General features: G+C 38.9%; 1 pseudogene; it reads right to left on the reverse strand.

The window, feature by feature from the left end:
* Positions 1-4928: 4928 nt before the first annotated feature.
* On the reverse strand, positions 4929-8590 carry LOC129657402 (cullin-1-like; annotated as a pseudogene).
* Between the last annotated feature and the right edge of the window lie 13336 nt (positions 8591-21926).

The following is a 21926-nucleotide window of genomic DNA, read 5'->3' on the forward strand; positions in this document are numbered from 1 at the left end:
TCTTCCAGCCCAGCGTTTCTCATGATGTACTCTGCATATAAGTTAAATAAGCAGGGTGACAATATACAGCATTTCCTGATTTGGAAACTCCTTTCACGATTTAGAAACAGTTTTTGTTCCATGTCCAATTCTAACTATTGCTTCCTGACCTGCATACAGGTTTCTCAAGAGGCAGTGGTCTGGTATTCCCATCTCTCTAAGAATTTTCCACAGTTTGTTGTGATCAACACAGTCAAAGGCTTTGGCATAATCAATAAAGCAGAAATAGATGTTTCTCTGGAACTCTCTTGCTTTTTTGATGATCCAGCAGATGTTGGCTATTTGATTTCTTGTTCCTCTCCCTTTTCTAAAATCAGCTTGAACAACTGGAAGTTCACGGTTCACCTATTGCTGAAGCCTGGCTTGGAGAATTTTGAGCATTACTTTACTACAGTATGAGATGAGTGCAATTGTGTGGTAGTTTGAGCATTCTTTGGCATTGCCTTTCTTTGGGATTGGAATGAAAACTGACCTTTTCCAGTCCTGTGGCCACTGCTGAGTTTTCCAAATTTGCTGGCATATTGAGTGCAGCTCTTTCACAGCATCATCTTTCAGGATTTGAAAGAGCTCAACTGGAATTCTATCACCTCCACTAGCTTTGTTCGTCGTGATGCTTCCTCAGGCCCACTTGACTTCACATTCCAGGATGTCTGGCTCTAGGTGAGTGATCACACCATTGTGATTGTCTGGGTCACGAAGATCTTTTGAGGCCGTTTTTTTTTGTTTTTGTTTTTGTTTTTTTTTTCACAGTGCCAGAAGACGCAGGGAATTCCAGATGAGAGATGGGAGGAGAGTGAAAGTACTTGATAATATTCTGACATGGTGCTGAGCAGTGGCTGTGCAGGTGCTGGAGCGGCCAAGAGGAGATACCCCATGTACAAGGTAAGAGAAACCCCACTAAGATAGTAGGTGCTGAGAGAGGGCATCAGAGGGCAGACAGACTGAAACCTGAGTCACAGAAAACTAGCCAATCTAATCACACGGACCACATTTTGTCTAACTCAATGAAACTAAGCCATGCTATTAGGGCCACCCAATACCGACGGATCATGGTACATTATATTAATATTTTATAATTGTATGTTTAAATATATCATAGCCAATGTGCTCAGTCAGTCAGTCATGTCCAACTCTCTGCAGACCCATTGATTATAGCCCACCAGGCTCCTTTGTCTATGGAATTCTCAAGGCGAGAATACGAGAGTGGGTTGCCATTTCCTACTCCAGCATCATAGCTAACAGAAGCTTTAAAAAATTTCTCATTCCAAAATACTATTATTTTATACAAATACATGCCTGTATGATTCTACTAATATTTTCTGAGTTCTGAAATTCAATGTACCTTTATAATAACTTGATGTGGCTTTCCCACAGAAAGGCATTTTTAGTTTATGACAGAATACATTTTTTATTGTTAAAGAAAGAATTTATTACATTTGCAGTCAAGAACTGGACATGGAACAACAGACTGGTTCCAAATAGGAAAAGGAGAATGTCAGGGCTGTATATTGTCACCCTGCTTATTTAACTTATATGCAGAGTACATCATGAGAAACTCTGGGCTGGAAGAAGCACAAGCCAGAATCAAGATTGCCAGGAGAAATATCAATAACCTCAGATATGCAGATGACACCACCCTTATGGCAGAAAGTGAAGAAGAACTAAAGAGCCTCTTGATGAAAGTGAAAGGGAGAGTGAAAATTTTGGCTTAAAGCTCAACACTCAGGAAACGAAGAACATGGCATCTGGTCCAATCACTTCATGGGAAATACAGGGGAAATAGTGGAAACAGTGTCATACTTTATTTTGTGGGGCTCCAAAATCACTGCAGATGGTGGTTGTAGCCATGAAATTAAAAGACGCTTACTCTTTGGAAGGAAAGTTATGACCAACCTAGATAGCATATTCAAAAGCAGAGACATTACTTTGCCAACAAAGGTCCATCTAGTCAAGGCTATGGTTTTTCCAGTAGTCAAGTATGGATGTGAGTTGGACTGTGAAGAAAGCTGAGCACTGAAGACTTGATGCTTTTGAACTGTGGTGTTGGAGAAGACTCTTGAGAGTCCCTTGGACTGCAAGGAGATCCAACCAGTCCATTCTAAAGGAGATCAGTCCTGGGTGTTCTTTTGAAGGAATGATGCTAAAGCTGAAACTCCAGTACTTTGGCCACCTCATGCAGAGACTTGACTCATTGGAAAAGACTGATGTGGGGAGGGTTTGGGGGCAGGAGGAGAAGGGGACAACAGAGGATGAGATGACTGGATGGCATCACCGACTCGATGAACATGAGTCTGAGAGAACTCTGGGATTTGGTGATGGACAGGGAGGCCTGGTGTGCTGTAATTCATGGGGCTGCAAAGAGTTGGACATGACTGAGCGACTGAACTGAACTGAACTGAACAGTCAGCTTTAGAATAACACACAATCTACCCAATAAAATGTGTATTTATAGCCTTCAAAAAGAAAGAAAAAAGAGCAGTAATATCTTATTTTTACCAAAGATGACATTTTAAACTTACTACAAACTAATCTCCCCAGTGTTCTGTGCAATTACAGTCTTGCAGTGCATCACAAGCCATGGAGATTGGCAGTGGAAAAAATAAGAACGTGTGCAGTTCCTTAAGAATTTATTGACTTAAATAACCTTGCCTATGTTAAAGATAATTAAAAGAAACCCTAATCTCAAAAATATAAAAGCAGCTCCTGCAGCTCAATTCCAGAAAAATAAATGACCCAGTAAAAAATGGGCCAAAGAACCGAACAGACATTTCTCCAAAGAAGACTAACAAACACATGTAAAGATGCTCAATATCACTCATTATCAGAGAAATGCAAATCAAAACCACAATGAGGTACCTTTTCATGCCAGTCAGAATGGCTGCTATCAAAAAGTCTACAAACAATAAGTGCTGGAGAGAATGTGGAGAAAAGGGAACCCTCTTACACTGTTGGATGGAATGCAAACTAGTACAGCCACTAAGGACAACAGTGTGGAGATTCCTTAAAAAACTGGAAATAGAATTGCCATATGACCCAGCAATCCCACTGTTGGGCATACACACCAAGGAAACCAGAATTGAAAGAAATACGTGTACCCCAATGTTCATCACAGCACTGTTTACAATAGTCAGGACATGGAAGCAACCTAGATGTCCGTCGGCAGACAAATGGATAAGAAAGCTGTGGTACATATACACAATGAAATATTACTCAGCCATTAAAAATGCATTTAAATTAGTTCTAATGAGGTGCATGAAATTGGAGCCTATTATACAGAGTAAGGTAAGTCAGAAAGAAAAACACCAATCAGTATACTAACGCCTATATGTGGAATTTATGCATTGTTGGTAATGCTGGTAATGATGACCCTATATGCGAGACAACAAAAAGACACAGATGTAAAGAACAGTCTTTTGGACTCTATGGGAGAACGTGAGGGTGGGATGATTTGGGAGAATGGCATTGAAACATGTATATTATCATATGTGAAACAGATCATCAGTTCAGGTTCGATGCATAAGACAGGGTGCTCAGGGCCTATGCACTGGGATGACCCTGATGGATGGGATAGGGAGGATGGTGGGAGGGTGTTCAGGATGGGGAACACATGTACACCCATGGCTGATTCATGTCAATGTATGGCAAAAACCACTACAATATTGTAAAGTAATTAGCTTCCAATTAAAATAAATTTAAAAAAAAGAAAAGAAACCCTTTAAACTTTGTGAAAAAAAAAAGTTCCTGTAGAATTGGTAACATCTCTTTGGTGGCAAATTGAATTTATTTCATACGTTATTTATTTAGTCACTGAATATACTTTTATAATTAAATATTTTTAAATTTAAGTATAAATATTTGATTATAAGGAAATGATGTGAGACTTCATTGAAATATACATATAAACAAAATTTGACATTTTGATGTCTTCGTTATAGATGTCTTCAGCAAATAATTCTGAAATGTGGATAGTTGTGATCTTAGTATAACTTGCCATTCCAGTTGGTTAAGTGTCTTCATATTATATGACTAAATACAGTCATATAAAATCAAACTATAGTAAACGATTTGATGAAATTATACGTCTTGTTTGTGGAAAATTTTTTTTTTGTACAGAAATCCTTTAATTTTCTTTATTTTCACACATTAAAAAGATGAAAGACACTATACAAGTGGCTTTTCGTAGCAGATTACACGTGGGTTGGTTCAGAGCAGCTCTCCAGGCCTGCTGGCCTCAGAGGGGCCCCGGCCAGCAGCTGGTGCTCACGTGGCCAATGGGTTGATTCGGATGCAGAAGTGCGCAGCCCTCAGCGTGGAAGGTCCCACCCTTTAGTCTTAAATTAGGTTAAATGGCATTGGTGTCAGTATGGACAGACATGAAGTGTGGCGATCCTGAGCAGCTCCAGTCGTCCCAGCCCACAGTGGAAGCCTGGGCCTCAGGCCGAGCAGGAGTCAGGATGCTCCGCTGCCTCACACTCAGCTCCCCTCCCCATGCACCGAGGGGCTTTGCCCACGCTCAGGCTCTTTGGGGTTAAGCCAGGAAACTGTAGGTGTCCTCCTCCCCATCCACTCGCTCCAGATACTCTATCTCGATCAGAATGTCAATGCATTTCTTAATTTACTGGGTCCTAAGGCTTGCATCTTGAGGACAGCTGAGTCAGTACTTCTACAGGTTTTATGGAAGTCAAAGTTATTGGTCTTGTAAGATGAAAATGCAAATGCTGATGAGGTGGAATTGAAGCCAGACACCTTAATAAAATCAAATATTGGTTATAATAAGAAGAAATGAAGGGTTAACTTCAATATGCCACTGAAAATGCAGGAACAAGAAACCACACACCTAAACATCCAGGAAGATTGCAAACTACTGATTCAGGTGGCTATTGTGAGAATTATGACAATGAGGAAGGTCCTAAAGCACCAGCAGTTACTTGGAGAAATACTGACTCAGCTGTCCTCAAGATGCAAGCCCCAGGACCCAGTAAATTAAGAAATGCATTGACATTCTGATCGAGATAGAGTATCTGGAGCGAGTGGATGGGGAGGAGGTCACCTACAGTTTCCTGGCTTAACCCCAAAGAGTCTGAGCGTGGGCACAGCCCCTCAGAGCATAAAACCTGTAGGACTTGTGCCAAAATGTCCGTTTTGATCTGGGTGCTCCTGGTCAGCTGCTGATGGCATAAGCGTCCTCTGTGTTGTACTGGAGCAGGATGGCCATCTGGACTGTAAATGCCCGCAAAGTGTATCTGTTTTTGAAGTAGTTTGTTACTAATTCTCCTTTTGACACTTGATATAACCATGTCAATTTTCTGTCACTGTGATGGCTGGAGTAAACGGCTGTGAATTGCTGGTAACTCCCTTCCAGCCCAAGACAGCAAGGCAAACGTACGAGATTGCTGAAAGGGCCACAGTCTGGAACTCAGTACTTGAATACTGAAATCCAAGTCCAGTGGCTTGGAGTTCGTCTGGTTCTTTTTGAACTGCTCATTCAAATTTTTGCTTACACCAATGTCTTGAAACATTGAACGCTTATGCTGATGGCTTATGCCATCAGCAGCTGACCAGGAGCACCCAGATCAAAACGGACATTTTGGCACAAGTCCTACAGGTTTTATGCACTGAGAGGCTGTGCCCACGCTGAAGTTTAGAGGTATACTCAAACCCACAAGCTTGCTGTAGCTTAGAGATTGTGCTCGCCTCGGCATCGTCGTTCACACACTCTGATGGACAACCTCTTGGCCAGCAAAGACAACCTCTTTGTGTAGAACTTCTGAAACACATCTTTGTCTTCAATTTATTTGAAGACCACCATCACTTGGTTGAGTGGTTCTTTGAACTCTTTTTTAAAAAGGAGTCAGGAGCCGCGTTAGGCATTACTGATAAAATGGAGGCATGGCCCCAACTCCCCCTTTTTGTCCCGCAGGCATGGACCCGGGATGAAGGAGTTAGGCTTCGTGATTCTGACTTGTTTTTTCCTTTCCTCAGCTGAGTTGACTGAAAAGAATATTAACATGCTTATTGTTCTTGAGAGGAGCTTGAGAAGGCACAAAGTCTTCTTCAGCTATGCTCAGAAAATAATTCATAAAGTTAATCATTGACATTTGTTCAAGGACTTTTATAAAAGAGTGTTCCAGGGTGAGCACGTAGGCTACAGCTTGAGGCCATGGGAGGGATTGCTATCTGAAGCCTATTTGTGAGGAAAGTGTTTATGGCAAAGGAGTCTGATGAATTTAGTGCTTAGGAATAATTAAAATAGTTAGAAGCTAAAGATTTAAGGAATGTTGTAATGTTAGCATATTCTGCTATAGCTTATAGAGATTAGGAACTTTAGAGATATTAATAGCTAGAAGTCCTTTTTAAGAAATAGGGCTCTTAGGATAGATATTAGGGGCAAACAGGAGCTAGAAAGATAAGAAATAAACTGAGGAATGTGGTACGCAGCCCAGACATTAACATGAGTTACTATGTATTCACAAGGACACATGAGAAGTAGATAAGAGAATCACTGAGGCAGGAACTCCTTTTGAGGGGCAACAATGACTTTTGGAGACAAAAAATCTGGGTCAGGGGGAACTGATGTCAAACCTCTGACCTAATGCTTTTGTAAAAGTATAAAAGAGAATCTTTGCTTGAAATAAATAGTCAGTCCAAGAAAACTGAGAGGCTGCCTCAGTTTCTCACTGACACCACTCACCCCTTCAGGTTGAATCCCTGGCTGCTGGAGCTGGACTCCAGCAAGTCACAGTATCAAGTCAGCAACTAGGGGCGTTTACTAGATGACTGAGCCATTTTGGTAACCACGTTGTTTATGGAGCAACCTCAAGCCTTGTCCAGTGAGGCCAGAAAGCCAGCATCACTGTTGAATGCCGACATCACCAGGGCATTGTATTTTTTATGAACATCCAACACTGTCTGTATATACATTTTGGGGTCTTTTAATGCAATTTTTCCACACTGCTCAATTGCTGCAAGACTCTGATTATGAATGTGTATCTCCAGGAGTTTTTTCAATTCTCCCAGGCCATCCTGGATTCTAGATACAAGATTATATATGAGACCCAAATCTTCATTTTTGTCGGCATCCAGAAGGTTCAGGAACTGTGTGAAAGATCTCCAGGTGTTTCTTGATGAGCACCTTCTGGCACTTCCTGGCAAGTTCGTCCTCCGTGCTCCCATGAAGGTACATCTGGACCCTCTGCTGCTCCTATATATATATATATATATATATATATATATATATGCCTTTTTCATATATTCAGTAACCGGGTTCTGCTGCAAGAATTCAGTACTCTCTCTGGTAAAAAATCTTTCTGTGTCAGCCAGAAACTGAGATGCAAGGTTTCTTTTTACACTATTAGCATAGGGCCCTTCACAAAGGCATCATCTTCATTCAGCCCCAGTTCCACGTAAGACTGTACAACTCCACTTGCCAGTCTTGTATTGAAGACTTCACCATTTCTTTCTTTTTAAATGAGTTTTAAAACAGCATTTGTTACCTCTTTATTCAGTGGCCTGAAAAGACAGTCTCCCCAAGTCACCAATGCAAGAGAATTGATTTCATAGATTCCTTTCTCTCTCTCTCTTTTTTTTTTTTTTTTGTGATTTGATTTTATTTGATTTTATTTTTTTACAGTTCTTTTTTTAATTTTATTTTATTTTTAAACTTTACAATATTGTATTAGTTTTGCCAAATATCGAAATGAATCCGCCACAGGTATACATGTGTTCCCCATCCTGAACCCTCCTCCCTCCTCCCTCCCCATACCATCCCTCTGGGTCGTCCCAGTGCACCAGCCCCAAGCATCCAGTATCATGCATCGAACCTGGACTGGCAACTCGTTTCATACATAATATTATACATGTTTCAATGCCATTCTCCCAAATCTTCCCACCCTCTCCCTCTCCAACAGAGTCCATAAGACTGTTCTATACATCAGTGTCTCTTTTGCTGTCTCGTACACAGGGTTACTGTTACCATCTTACTAAATTCCATATATATGCGTTAGTATACTGTACTGGTGTTTTTCCTTCTGGCTTACTTCACTCTGTATAATAGGCTCCAGTTTCATCCACCTCATTAGAACTTTCCATCCTTCTTCACATTTCTGGTGAACCCAATGTCTATTGAGGTAGGCACAAATCCCGTTCAGCACTTTGCTTGAAAATTGGTCGTCTTCCCATTGCTTAATGTAGAACTTCAGTACACTCACATCCATAAAATCATCTCCATCCTTAAGATTTGTCAAGTAATTCTTCAGGAATTCTTTAGGCCATTTGTACAATTCCAAGCCCGCAAACTGAGCTCCCCTGGAGTCTGCTCCTTTTTTGATTTAGGAGAGACACCAGCCCCTCGAGCCTGGTTGAACTGGTGAACACTCGTGTTCCAAACACTTGTGTGGTAGTTACACGTGTGAGTGTAGAGTTCTGTGCATCTGGACTTGGCCGTGCTCCTTCTAGTGTACACTTGCTGGATGCCAGCTCTGAGGTTGTCCCAGATCTGATCGAGGCCAATGTGCTTCAGTCCGTGGGGCTTCTGACTCTTGTTGAGTGACATGCCCAATAATATTCTGAAGTCGTCCAGGGCAACAATCTTTAGTCAAGGTTCAGCTAATTCTCCATCAGATAAAAACATATAGTATCACTGCAAATTTATTCACAGCAGCTCAGAAAGGATGTCCTTTGAATGGTGAGAATGAAATCTCATTGCAGGCCAACTGGTTCCAGCTCCCGCTGGGGAGAAGTTGGAGGGGAATGGCCAGGAAACCTTCGCCACCATCTCCTCACCAGCCCATAGCACAGGAGGGGCCCTGGGAAACATTTTTTAATTCACCAGACCCCTTTAGATAACCATTGTAAGGAATAGCAAAGTCTCCACAGTCTATCTTCTGAATCAAGCATGCCTTAGTTACTAACATTATTAAATTGCCAGTCTTTCAAAATATCCAATAAATTTTATAAATTTCACATTGCCTTACATAGAAGCAAAATAATCACGCAACCTGACTAGCTCTAGATAATCACTCAAGATGGCTGTGAAGAGACCTAATGAAAATAATGTTTCATTTAACCTTTTATGAATTGGTAAACAGTTGTAAGATTAACGAAATGACTTTTTCAAAGCATAGTAACTGAATCCATTCTTTAGGTCAGATTAGTATGATTTATTCATTAATCCTATTTTTTTAGTAACTATCAATATGACCGTGAGATTAATATCATTGTAATATTTTTTTTTTTTTACTATTTAACCTCAATTTCCCCATAGAAATGTAATACCTACACTGCTACTTATTACTCTGTCTAATGGAACTGTAAGTGGGAAAGAAAAGCTGTTGTGTGTTGGCAGGCACAGGCAGGGATTATTAAGTCATAGATCTCCACATAAAGTAACATTTATTTAAATTTTTTCATTAAAATTAACATAGTGAAAAATGTTAACAAGTACTGTTAAAATTAATAAGTACTGTTAAAATTGTTTGCACTTTATATACTGCTTTGCACATTATATAGAGCACCAACTCACATATCATTGAATTTCCTAACAATGAAAAAAATAGCAAAATTTTTAAAGAGTTTAAAAATTTACTGTACCTCTTCCCAACACAGGAGTGAAGTAGTAAGTTCTCACCCTAGTAAAATATTGATTTTAACAGTCTACATTTTAAAATTAGAATTATTGAAAGGAGGATAAAATAAATTATAAATCCACTACACACACACACGCACGCGCGCACACACACACACACACACACACACACAAATAATAGCCAAAGAACAGGAAAAGAACACATAGCTTCTGTTTAAACATATTTTAAAAATTCAATTTTCATTTCTTTAAATATGCATGCTCACTTCTTCAACATCATTTTTTCTAAAAGTTGACATTTAGTAAGTTTCTATTATGTTCTGCTGCTGCTACTGCTAAGTCACTTCAGTCGTGTCTGACTCTGTGCGAACCCATAGATGGAAGCCCACTAGGCTCCTCTGTCCCTGGGATTCTCCAAGCAAGAACACTGGAGTGGGTTGCCATTTCCTTCTCCAATGCATGAAAGTGAAAAGTGAAAGTGAACTCACTCAGTTGTGCCCGACTCTCAGCGACCCCATGTACTGCAGCCCACCAGGCTCCTCGGCCCATGGGATTTTCCAGGCAAGAGTACTGGAGTGGGTTGCCATTGCCTTCTCCAATTATGTTCTAGTCATTTTTATATTATTTATTTTCTTTAGCAAGTATTATGATTTCCATTTTGTGGATGAGGTGCATTGGAGGAATTGCGTTATTTGTCCCAAACCAAAAAGAATAGTTGAGATTCAAAAGAAGCCTAAGCCCTAAGCTCACCTTCTTGTCACCTTGCAGAATCAAGTAGCTTAAACTGTGTTGTTGTTCAGTTGCTCAGTCAGTCTGACTCTCCAGTGAGATTCCATGGACTGCAGCACACAAGGCTTCCCTGCACTTAGAGTGTGTAGATGATCTACAGGGAGAAATTTTGTTCTCTAAGCCCAGGGTCCATAGTTCAAAGTCCAAATTCAAAGATTTTCTCCCCTCCTTTACAAAACTAGCTGTGCTTCAAAACATGAGTAGCTAGATAAATGCTGGTAGATGTAAATAAATAGCAAGGCCAATTCATTGTCCTTTTTAACATATCTTTTCATTTTCACTTTGAATGTTAAAAATTATGACAATTTTTCCATAATTAGAAACACATCATATTCGTACATTGGCAACATACATCAACATGATGTTAGTCACAAAGAAAAAATAATAAATTTAAAAGTTGGGAAACTGCCAAAGACCAAATTAACCAACATGGACATAAAGTATATTTTCATAATCAGTGTTTTAATGTTTGCTCTTTTTTAAAATTTCTACTATCTGCATAATTCAGGGTCAGTTTTTGTTTTTGTTTTTGTTTTTCTCCTCATTAGATTTTTCTCTTTTCCTCCTTCTTTTCATATCTGGTCATTTTGGGGGTTACCAGACATTCTGAATTTTACTTTGATTCTTAACTAAAATATTTTTATGTTACTATATTTTTGAGCTTAGTTCCAGAATATGGTTAAGTTTTTGATAATATTTTTACCATCTGAATCTTGCTTTTAAACTTTTCTAGGCTGGATTCGAACTATGTTTAGTCTAGGATTATTTTTTCTTCCACTTTTGTGGCAACATCCTGCTTAATACTGTAGCCAAACGTCCCTCCAACCTCACCCCACCCCCCACCCCCCCGATTATACAGCTTTCTACTTTGGTTGTTAAGCACATCTGTTGTTCCATATTCTCTTTAATGCCAGATATTCTTACCTCTAAGTTTTTGAAGAAGTCCTTTGCCTGGCACCAGGTATTGTCTTTACTTCATTCTCTGATTAGTAATCAACTGAATATTCTAGGAGGCCCTTCTGAATATATTTGAACTTCTTTCCTTGGGTAACTCTCTTTTCTCCAGTACTCTGTCCTGCAAATTCTACCCACACTGGCTTCACAAGACATGGAGTTCTGTCTCCTTAATTCAGGGAGCTACCAGGCTCCAATAATATATTTGTTTTAGACCTGGTATCTTCCTTTAGTGTTAACTATGGAATTCCATTGCTTAGTCTTGAAAATAATGATAGTGAAAAATAGTCTCAAAGAGAGAATATATTGTTTCTCCTTTTGCAGCTAGAGAAGTGCAAACACAATTCAAATTCATAAATTTAGAGCTGATATCAAATTGAGAATATTCTCAAAATGCTAGTCTTATTTCTTCTCAAATATGGAGGCTTTATAAAAAAAAATATACAATGCTGTTTTATTTTCTATTAGTGCAAAATTCTCCTTGGAAGTATTATTTGAACAAATCAATATTTTAAGATGCCTGGATTTCAGAGATCAACCTATGCCCTGTCATTAAACAGTTTATAGCTTCTAATTATCCAAATTCTATCATTATGGTTGTTGTTTGATGTAATGATATTTTACTCCTGAGTATTCCTGAGAAGGAAGTGTGTAGTGTACACTTGCAGAAATTAAATCTGGTTTCTTCCTTCAGAGTTGAGTGAAAAGACAAGCCACAGATGGAGAAAATATTTGCTCTTGGTACATCATGTGTCTCATAATGAGCTTGTATCCAGAATATGGTGTTTAGAAACAATTTTAGAAGCTCAGACTCTTAATGAATATAATATATTTCATAAAAAAATATGATCCAATTTTTTTTAATGGACAAAAGATTCAGACAGTTTCCCAAAGATAGATGACCAACAAACTCATGAAAACATATTTGACATCGTCAGTCCCTGGGCAAATGAAACTTATAACCACCCAGCAATATTATTTGTAATATCCATCAACATATGGAATAAACACATAAATTGTAAGGTTTCCATACTTTAGAGTCAGACACGACTTTTAGTGACTGAAATACAACAATAACATGCAGTAGAATACTGTGCTGCATTAAAAATAAATTACTATTGATTCAGGCTGCAACATAATGAATTTCAAAAAAAGTATCTGAGTAAAAAAAAATTAAGAACAAAATTAAAGATACATACTCTATAACTTTCATATGAAATTTGAAATCATACACACTGATCCATTTTGACAAAACAGATTGGTCATTGCCTGGGGATTGGCTATAGAGGTAGGAGGGAGGCATTGCAAAGAAACAAAAGGAAACTTTCGGGAATAATGAATATGCTCGTTATCTTAATGGTTAAAGAAATTGAAATATTTATTTGAGCTTTGAAAACTGTGTATTTAAATATGCTTCAAATAGCATTGTCTCATTAAACAAAGAAATGAAAATAAACAGAAAAGGACCCTTGTCCAGGAGGGAGCTGAAGTAAAGCCCTCCACCTCTCAGGAAGGCGAGGGGGTGTGCTTTCACTTTCACAACACTTGAAGATATTCCAGAACCAGGAAACTCCTCATATGATTGAGTGTTTCAAGATTTTTTGCAAATGCTAAAAATGCTTTGATAGACGAGCTTAAAAAATTAATTTTGATAGTACATAAATAATGCGACTGGGTTTGAGTAAACTATCCATATAGCAGCTAATTTTTAGTATAAGGAAATACTAAACCATTGCAGTTTAAAAGTACCATTGAAAATAAGCTGTCCAAGTTCTTGTGTGGCTGCATTTGGATTCTGTAACTAACTCGCAGTGCTCTGAAGCACAAACAGCATTGCCCTAGTCTCCACTAGCTTGGAGAGATAAAAGGTGCCTGAAACCTACATTTTTTTATCCAAAGAGAGGTCTAAAAGCATTTGAATGCAATGTCACACAATTTTCATGGTGTCTTTAAATTTAACAAATACCAGTGAGAGGCAACATCTGACTGTAAAAGGCCAGCTTCTCTTCACAGCCCGCTTTATTCTTATGAAGCAGCTTTCCCAAATTTTTGCTCCAGCAATCCTATTTTTTTTTTTTTCACTTCACTTTAATTTGCTTTTTTCAGTGAAGAAAACTGCCTTTCTCTATCTGTGATAAATAATAAAGTCTTTTCAACCGGAGAGAATAAGATTGGCTGCACAGAATTCATTATTGTCACAATAAGATACTTCTAGAGCCAGGGAAAATAACCCTCAAAGTATAATTGGTTAAACACTTCAGTCAATTATAATGTCACTATAGGATAATATGAAATATGTATACCAAACACAGGGAAATGGACTCTAATTGCTGACAATTTGTAGGGAATAATTTTTATCATTTCTCAAAATAATTGACAACGCAGAGTCCAGAAATGATTAAAAAAAAAAAGTCATTAATATACACTTTGTAACCCTTTGAGACGTAATAATCATTGTTTGTCAAACAGAATCGTTCATACTGGTACTTGGTCAGTGCTCTCTTGGAATTTTTTCAGTAGTTTTCAAGAAGTATGAAATTACGTCTAAGAAGAAAACGAAAACAAAAAAATCTTCCAATCTTCCTAATATAGAATACATTTTAAAAGTTTCCTTTAGTATCTAAACCTCTATGTTAATTATTTTCTGATGCTTCAGTTCAATTCAGTTTAGTCACTCAGTTGTGTCCGATTCTTTGCAACCCCATGGACTGCAGCACGCCAGACTTCCCTATCCATCACAAACTCCCAGAGCTTGCTCAAACTCATGTCCACTGAGTCAGTGGACATCCAGCCATCTCATCCTCTGTCTTCCCCTTCTCCTCCTGTCTTCAATCTTTATCAGCATCAGGGGCTTCTTCCAATAAGTCAATTCTTCACATCAGGTGGCCAAAGGATTGGAGTTTCACCTTTACCATCAGTGCTTCCAATGAATATTCAGGACTGATTTCCTTTAGGATGGACTGGTTTGATCTCCTTGCAGTCCAAGGGACTCTCAAGAGTCTTCTCCAACACAACAGTTCAAAAGCATCAATTCTTCAGCACTCAGCTTTCTTTATAGTCCAGCTCTCACATCCATACATGACTACTGGGAAAACCATAGCTTTGACTAGTTGGACCTTTGTTGGCAAAGTAATGTCTCTGCTTTTTAATATGCTGTTTAGAGTGGTCATAGCTTTTCTCCCAAGGAGCAAGTGTCTTTTAATTTCATGGCTGCAGTCACCATCTGCAGTGATTTTGGAGCCCAAGAAAATAAAGTCTGACACTGTTTCCACTATTTCCCCATCTATTTGCCATGAAGTGATGGAACCAGATGCCATGATTTTAGTTTTTAAATGTTGAGTTTTAGACCAGCTTTTTCACTGTCCTCTTTCACTTTCATCAAGATGCTCTTCAATTCCTCTTTGCTTTCTGCCATAAGGATGGTGTCATCTGCATATCTCGAGTCTTTCCCATTCTATTGTTTTCCTCTATTTCTTTGCATGGATCACTGAGGAAAGCTTTCTTATCTCTCTTTGCTATTCTTTGGAACTCTGCATTCAGATGGGTATATCTTGCCTTTTCTCCTTTGCCTTGAGCTTCTTTTTTTTTCTGTTATTTGCATTCTGATGCTCACTTCCATGTTAAAATCTGTACTAGATAAAAATATAAATTTGAATGTCTTAAACAAAATAATTCACAATGTAAAAAATACATCAGCAATTACAATAAGTAAGTTTTCACACTTGTGACTTGACACAAAACATACCTTAAGTAATTCCCTCATTATGCTACACAGTAACTGTGTAGTATTAGACTTCCAAAATGCTAAGCTGTACTATCTTAACCTATGTATTATCTAAATTAGCCTCTCCTTTGTCTATCTGCCTTTTTATCAATATGTTCTAGACCCTCATGTCTGCATTTCTTTATCCAACCTTCTCTGAGCTAAATATTTATAAAATAACTTCTTTCTGAAAACCTCTAACTGTATGACTAACAGGTATATTAATATTTTATTGCTGCTGTAAAAAATTACCACAAATTTACTGATTTCAACCACGTAATAGTATTGTATTTCTGTAGATTAGAATTCTATCGCGGGCTTCTCCTGGGCTAAAATCAAGCTGTTAGTAGTGTTGAGTTCCCTTCTTGAGGTTTTCTGAGAAAATCCATTTCCTTGCCTTTTCTGGAAGCCACCTGCATTCCTTGGATTATGTCCCACTTAAGCATATTCAGAGGGCGCATCATTGAGTTGAGTCCTTACTCTGTGCCATCTTTCTCATTCTCTTTCTTGTACTTCTCTCTTCCACTCAAAAAACTATAATTACATAGGACCTATCCAGATAACACAAACTAATTTCTCTATTTTTAATGTCTGTTTATTTGAAACCTTCAGTTCAGTTCAGTTGCTCAGTCGTGTCCGACTCTTTGTGACCCCATGAATCACAGCAAGCCAGGCCTCCCTGTCCATCACCAACTCCAAGAGTTCACTCAATTCCCCACTAATATATACAGTAATGTACTCACAGTTTCCAAATCTGGATGTAAAAATCTTTGGGGAAGTCATCAAAATGCTGCCACAATAAACCACCTTAAGATACACAAAATTCTCTCCATCTCTCCTAATAGGTCAGTTCTTCTCCCGATTTTTTTTCCATCTGAGTACTTACTACTTTCAGGCCAATGCATGCATTCATCCTAAGTCACTTCAGTTGTGTCTGACTCTGTGCAACTGTGGATTGAAGCCCATCAAGTTCCTTTCTTCATGAAATTCTCCAGGCAAGAATACTGGTGTGGCTTCCCACACCCTCCTCCAGGGGATCTTCCATAGCCAGGGATCGAATCTGTCTCTCATGTCTCCTGCATTGGCAATTCAGGTCAATACCTAAGAATAAATAGCCCCTTGTCTCCTCTCAGTTTCTTTACTCCTCAACCAACCAGCTGCAAGACTTGAGACTCCAAAATCAACATAAATCCCAATATCTCCATTTCCACTGTGACTATACACATCCATGCCTGGATTATCTTCACTGGACGGTCATTGCAGCCACCAAACAGTCTGAAGTTTTTCACACAGCATCCAGGGTAATGTTTTAACCATAATTCTATTTCCATTTTTTATCTGCTTTAAATTTTTAAAAAGCTTTCTCTTGCACTTAGAAAAAACATTCAGACTCCATATTTTGCATACCATTAGCTCCCACTGGTTTGGTCTATACCTACCTCCCTCTTTCTTGCTATTTATTAAACACAATTTTGCCTTTTTTATGCTCTTCATTTTCATTAAATTCTGCAATGTAGTTCTGACAGTAACTACCTGGAGTTAGTATAGATTTCTCAGGTTGACCTCTGAGTCTCCAGAAGACTCTCCTCTTCAAAGGAGGTGAAGCTGAAAGTTCCAAGGTTCATCAGCCACCTACACAACTAATGGGCTACAAATTTGATGATTCTCACTGTCCTCTCAGATTTGATAATTTTCTAGAATGACTCATGGAACTCAAGAAAGTGCTATAATTATGAATGCAGTTTTATTGTAAAGGATACAAATAACAATCAACCAAATGAAGAGACTCAAAGGGTGAGGATAGGAGGGATCCAAACATGGAGCTTCCTTATCCTCAAGATGTGTCACTTTCCTGGCACATCAACGTGTATCACCCACCAGCAAGTACACTCTGTCTGTGTGGTTCAGATTTTATTAGACTTTAATTACATAGGCTTGGCTGACTGACGGGCCAGTGACTGAACACAACCTTCTCTTCTTGCCCTCCCAGGAAAATTGATATTAGCCAGCCAAAGTCTCATGTTTCATTTCTCGGGATTCCCAGGACTTGGGGAAAATCTACAAATAGTTAATCTTATTATTTCCTTCTCTTGCTTTCTTTTCTCTACCTGCCTTCTACTGTCTATCCAATTTTTATATAGACTGCTTCAAAAAGAGATTTCTGTAAACTTGATTACAATACGTACATAAAATAAGTCTGTTAAATGAAAAATAAGTTAGATTATATAGAAAGAAGAAAGCAAGAACAAATATCTAGTAAAGTTATGATTTTAATATGACTACATAAACATTTCCATGTGCATTTCTTGGCAAGTGCAATAAAACAAATACACAAATACATAGAGTGCTCCATTAGTATCCATTCTCTTAAGGTGTTCTTGCCTGGAGAATCCCAGGGACGGGAGAGCCTGGAGGGCTGCCATCTATGGGGTCACACAGAGTCGTACACGGCTGAAGTGACTTAGCAGCAGCAGCAATAGTTCCTTGGAAGGACTGATTCTGAAGCTGAAACTCCAATACTTTGGCCACCTGATGCGAAGAGCTGACTCACTGGGAAAGACTCTGATGCTGAGAAAGATTGAAGGCAGGAGAAGAAGGGGATGACAGAGGTTCAGATTGTTGGAGGGCATCACCAACTCAATGGGCATGAGTTTGAGCAGGCTCCAGGAGTTGGTGATGGACAGGGAAGCCTGGCATGCTGCAGTCCATGAGGTCAGAAAGAGTTAGACATGACTGAGTGACCGAACTGACCTAATAGTTCCTAAGCAGAGTCAAAATATTTAATGAGTTGAATTATCCTAATTGAGAAATGAGAACACTGAGGTTTTTGCATACCCACTCCAGTATATCCCTGGTTTGGCTCCTCACAAGGGGCCTAATTCACCAACACTTCTGGTCTGCTGTGTGGGTGGACCAAAGATGCAAATGTGCAGTGCAGTGAAAGGAGAGTGAGGTGTAGACATGGTGATGGACAGTGCCTGCCACAACCCAAGTACTGTGCTAAGAATGTCACCACTTGTCATGTATTTAGGTAGTGTTCCCACCTGACATACAAGAGAACTGGAGCCCTTAGTGACTTTAAATAATCTTCTTCTGGTCACAAAGCTAGCAATTGACAAAACTAATTAGTTTCTGCATTAACTAGGTTATGAATAATTCATTGGAAAAATTTCAGATAATGCTCTAGTGCTCACACTGGACCATATTCCACAACCTTTGGCCAAGTTAAAGTGACCATTTCATCAGTGGTTATCCATGCATAGTTTTTAACCCAAGCACTGACTTTTATTAAAGATGTCTTTAACTATATTCTTTGTCAGTACTTCTTTCCTTTAATAGGGCTTCCCTGATAGCTCAGTTGGTAAAGAATCCACCTGCAGTGCAGGAGACCCTGGTTTGATTCCTGGGTTGGGAAGATCCCCAGATGAAGGGAAAGGGTACCCACTCCAGTATTCTGGCCTAGAGAATTCCATGGTCTCTACAGTGCATGGGGTCGCAAGAGTCAGACACGACTGAGCAACTTTAACTTTCCTTTAATATGTCAATAAAAAGGCAATTTGTAGAATATTTTATTATTGAAACCAAATCCAGAAAATACCCTAAACTCTCATATTCTGGGAGTATCTGAAATTTATTCAACTAGGAAGCAAATGTTTCATACTGTAACTGTATTACTGTAACAGTATTCTAACACTTTTTATATTATCTGCAATGTTTTCCATGCATATTTCAATAGTATTTGTTGGCAAAGAAATGCACTTTAGTTTGTAGGTTTTTTTTTATTTAATCAATTTAATATATTGAGAAGAGTATTTTTATAACAGTAAATGTTTGACTTTCCTCCTTAAATTTAAAAATCTTAAGAAAGAGATATTCACAAACTTTATCATTATATTTAGTAAAGTTTTCTAATGTATTTAATTGAGCATGGCATAGACTGAAACTGCAAGAAAATTGCAAATGTTCTGTTCATTTTCATTGTTCCAAGTGCTTGGTTTTAAATTTATTAACAATCCTAATTGGTTGACCCTATCATCATTAGCTACTAATCCAAGTTACTGAGCTATTACTATTCTACTGTTTTTGTCTGGACTTCTTTTTGGAGAGTCATTTGCCCAACAGGAAGCCTACATTAAGTCACTCACAGCATTATTCACAAAGAGAGGAGTGGAGCCTCTGGCCAATAGACTTTAAGCCCTAATTCATCTTACTGGTATTTGCAATGTTAAGGACCAGTGCCTTATTTTTAGCCAATACAATGTAGCCAAGGTGATGTGATGGGTGCAGTTAAGTGTGTGATTACATAAGAGTAGTGTCATCTTGATAGTCTCCTCTCTCTCTCTCTCTCTCCCTCACTGCCTGTGATGAAGCAGTCCACTATGAATCCTAAACCCCAAGGAGCTGATTGATGTCAACACCTTGTGATCCAAGGAAGAAGTTTCTGTCCTCCTCCAACATCCAGATGGACTCTATCTCCCACCAATACATTGCAGCTTGGTGAGACATGCACAGAATCCAGCTAAGCTGTGCCCAGACTTTTGAAACTCAAATAATAAATTTGTGTTTTAAGCTAGTAAGTTTGTGGTTGAAACATGCAGAAATAAATAATTAACATCACCTCTGTGCTTCCCTACCTGTAGTTTTCTCTTTTCAGAAACAGCAACTTCTAGGGTGATTGGGAAAATATAGATACACAACAAGTAGTAGAAGCCATAATAACACCCATTTCAAACCAAATCCCTCTTATTTCTTTGATCCCTCTCTTTAGTCCACAGAGGTTCCTATCCAGTGTACCTCATTCAGTTCAGTTCAGTTCAGTTCAGTCGCTCAGTCATGTCTGACTCTTTGCGACCCCATGAATGGCAGCATCCCAGGCCTCCCTGTCCATCACCAACTTCTGGAATTCACCCAAACTCATGTCCATCGAGTCGGTGATGCCATGCAGCCATCTCATCCTCTGTCGTTCCCTTATCCTCCTGCCCCCAATCCTTCCCAGCATCAGGGTCTTTTCCAATGAGTCAACTCTTTGCATGAGGTGGCCAAGGATTGGAGTTTCAGCTTTAGCATCAGTCCTTCCAAAGAACACCCAGGGCTGATCTCCTTTAGAATGGACTAGTTGGATCTCCTTGCAGTCCAAGGGATTCTCAAGAGTCTTCTCCAACACCACAGTTCAAAAGCATCAATTCTTCAACGCTCAGCTTTCTTCACTGTCCAACTCTCACATCCATACATGACCATCTATCCTTAACTAGATGGACCTTTGTTGGCAAAGTAATGTCTCTGATTTTTCATATGCTGTCAAGGTTGGTCATAATTTTCATTCCAAGGAGTACGTGTCTTTTATTTTCATGGCTACAATCACCATCTGCAGTGATTTTGAGCCCCCCAAAATAAAGTCTGACATTGTTTCCACTGTTTCCCCATCTATTTGCCATGAAGTCATGGGACCAGATGCCATGATCTTAGTTTTCTGAATGTGGAGCTTTAAGGCAACTTTTTCACTCTCCTCTTTCACTTTCATCAAGAGGCTTTTGAGTTCCTCTTCACTTTCTGCCATAAGGGTGGTGTCATCTGCATATCTGAGGTTATTGATATTTCTCCCAGCAATCTTGATTCCATCTTGTGTTTCAAGCCCAGCATTTCTAATGATGTACACTGTATATAAGTTAAATAATGAGGGTGACAATATACAGCCTTGACGTATTCCTTTTCTTATTTGGAACCAGTCTGTTGTTCCGTGTCCAGTTCTAACTGTTGCTTCCTGATCTGCATATAGGTTTCTCAAGAGGCAGGTCAGGTGGTCTGGTATTCCCATCTCTTTAACAAGTTTCCACAGTTTATTGTGATCCACACCATCAAAGGCTTTGGCATAGTCAATAAAGCAAAAAACTCCTTATTGCCAAGTTCAGACTTAAATTGAACAAAGTAGGGAAAACCACTAGACCATTCAAGTATGACCTAAATCAAATCCCTTATGATTATACAGTGGAAGTGAGAAATAGATTTAAGGGACTAGATCTGATAGATAGAGTGCCTGATGAACTATGAACGGAAGTTTGTGACATTGTACAGGAAATAGGCATCAAGACTATCCCCATGGAAAAGAAATGCAAAAAAGCAAAATGGCTGTCTGGGGAGGCCTTACAAATAGCTGTGAAAAGAAGAGAAGTGAAAAGCAAAGAAGAAAAGGAAAGATATACCCATTTGAATGCAGAGTTCCAAAGAATAGCAAGGAGAGATAAGAAAGCCTTCCTCAGCGATCAATGCAGAGAAATAGAGGAAAACAACAGAATGGGAAAGACTAGAGATCTCTTCAAGATAATTAGAGATACCAACAGAACATTTCATGCAAAGATGGGCTCGATAAAGGGCAGAAATGGTATGGACCTAACAGAAGCAGAAGATATTAAGAAGAGGTGGCAAGAATACATAGAAGAACTGTACAAAAAAAGATCTTCACAACCAAGATAATCACAATGGTGTGATCACTGACCTAGAGCCAGACATCCTGGAATGTGAAGTCAAGTGGGCCTTAGAAAGCATCACTATGAACAAAGCTAGTGGAGGTGATGGAATTTCAGTGGAGCTATTTCAAATCCTGAAAGATGATGCTGTAAAAGTGCTGCACTCCATATGCCAGGAAATTTGGAAAACTCAGCAGTGGCCATAGGACAGGAAAAGGTCAGTTTTCATTCCAATCCCAAAGAAAGGCAATGCCAAAGAATGTTCAAACCTCACTCAGAATCATGTGAAAGGACTACAGTCAATGACAACATGTTTCCATTTTTAAAAAATCAC

This window comes from Bubalus kerabau, chromosome 7, assembly GCF_029407905.1.
Source record: "Bubalus kerabau isolate K-KA32 ecotype Philippines breed swamp buffalo chromosome 7, PCC_UOA_SB_1v2, whole genome shotgun sequence".
In the NCBI taxonomy this organism is placed as follows: domain Eukaryota; kingdom Metazoa; phylum Chordata; class Mammalia; order Artiodactyla; family Bovidae; genus Bubalus; species Bubalus kerabau.